Source organism: Euprymna scolopes, chromosome 2 (genome assembly GCF_053919585.1).
Source record: "Euprymna scolopes isolate OS-2025 chromosome 2, ASM5391958v1, whole genome shotgun sequence".
Taxonomy (NCBI): Eukaryota; Metazoa; Mollusca; class Cephalopoda; order Sepiida; family Sepiolidae; genus Euprymna; species Euprymna scolopes.
In genome coordinates this window covers 27,687,225-27,689,141 of record NC_136483.1, presented here as the reverse complement: position 1 = coordinate 27,689,141, position 1,917 = coordinate 27,687,225, and positions in this window count along the sequence as shown.

Here is a 1,917-nt window from a genome sequence, read left to right as displayed (position 1 = left end):
TTCAGGTTGCAGACTGGATCCAGAATCAGAGAATTGAATAGGATGTAGTTGAGAGCCTACTTGCATTTATCATAATTTCACTCAATCAAGCTGGCAATTGCTCATTTAGCTCGGTTGTCCCTGAGTTTTAGTATTTTCCCCATGATCCACCCGGAGTAATGAATTAGTCAAATCTATTCACTACCGTTTCATTTTTATATTATCATCATGAATGATGGTGATGATTAATCTTTAACCAAGATCAAAGAAATGGAGCTCAATATCGTCACTTGAAGGCTTAAAATACTAGTAGTATCTGCTTTGTCAAAGCAGAAGAGACATTCATCTTGATTGATACAATTTTTATTTTTGTCCAACCCAGAGTTTCCTTTTAAAGATGCTGAATATTCCTTACATAAAAAAATGACTGTTTAATTTTGTCTTCAGGGAAACAAAAACACAGGGAATCTAAACACTGAAAATGATATGAAAGAAACAGTTTACATTTGTCCACCAAACACTTTTGACAATTTATCATATTAGACAAATTTGAAACTAGTCCTAAGGTTCACACAACAAAATATGGACATCCCAAGATAATAAAACGAGTTGCCTTAATATTTATAAATAGATGGAAAAGATTTGCACATATCGTGTGCATCGATAGTGAAGATTCTTGAATGCTTAATGCATCAATTGAAATGCATTTAGTTTGGTTGTTTTACCACATAGCAACCTTTTCCAGTTATTTAATTTTGGAAAAAATTTTATTCAATTTTTTTTTTTACATATTTAAATATTCATTCACAATGTTTAGTTTGATTGTTTTGTAGAGGAAATTTCTTGTTTTGTCTTTGCAGAACATGATTGAGTTTTGCAAAGAAAATAGAAAATAATCTATCTTCTGACAGCTTGATCTTATAGTATCAGGATTGAAATTGAAGCTGTAGGATTGTTCACAACTTGTACACAAGGCTTCACGGAGATAACCTGGGTGCTCATTGCTTGCATTTCTGTGAGATAGATTTGCATTTCTTTAAATAAAAAAGCATATAAACTATACTCTTTAACTATTTGGGGTTATCATGGTTAATGACTAGTGGTGCAACTCATATTAGCATAACAAAAAAAAAAAAAAAGAAATTGGGATCTTGCTGACCAAGTACAAAGCGAATCAAATTGCGTCTGCTTCTTATTATTATTGGTAACTGCCTGAATGAGCTATAGTCTCTAAGTCAATTGAGAAACTACAAGTTCAGAGATAGGTTGTTTTGTGGATTTTCCTTTCCTCAAACACAGCACAAACTTTTGTCACTTGTTTCTCTGAAACTCATGGTCACCCTAGAATTTTTCTTTTTACACAGAAATCTATTCTCTCTCTTTTTTTTTTTTTTTTTTTTTTAACTTTTTTTTAATGTCTTGTGCAATTGCCTTTGTAAGCATGCTGCACCATGATAATCTATTTTGTTTTTGTTAACTTTTGCTGTGGACTCGCCATTTTGAAGTTAAATAAACAACTGTACATTGTCAAAGGAATAATGTAATAATCACATCTCCTTTGACAGCCATTCAAAGCTTTGAAAACTTCTTTCAAATGATCAATGACTCATAGTTTGACAATTCTTGTGAACTGAAGCAATGCATCATATAATCAGTTCATTCTTCTTGAATAACCCTGTATATGACACACACATACACATATATAGTAAATTACAAATATATGGCAATTAAGCTACACAGAATTTTCTGTGTTCTATCTTCATGAGCATTCATCGTGGAATTGATACTACTGCTCGTTTTTATACATACATGTGGTGTTAAGTTTGATAGTTAGCTAATCAGATTCTTTGCTATCCCCACTCCCAGTTTCGGAAGCCAATGGTCATGAGTTTATTAAGCAAAAGTTTAATTTGACCTTTTTGGAGGGAATGAGCAATC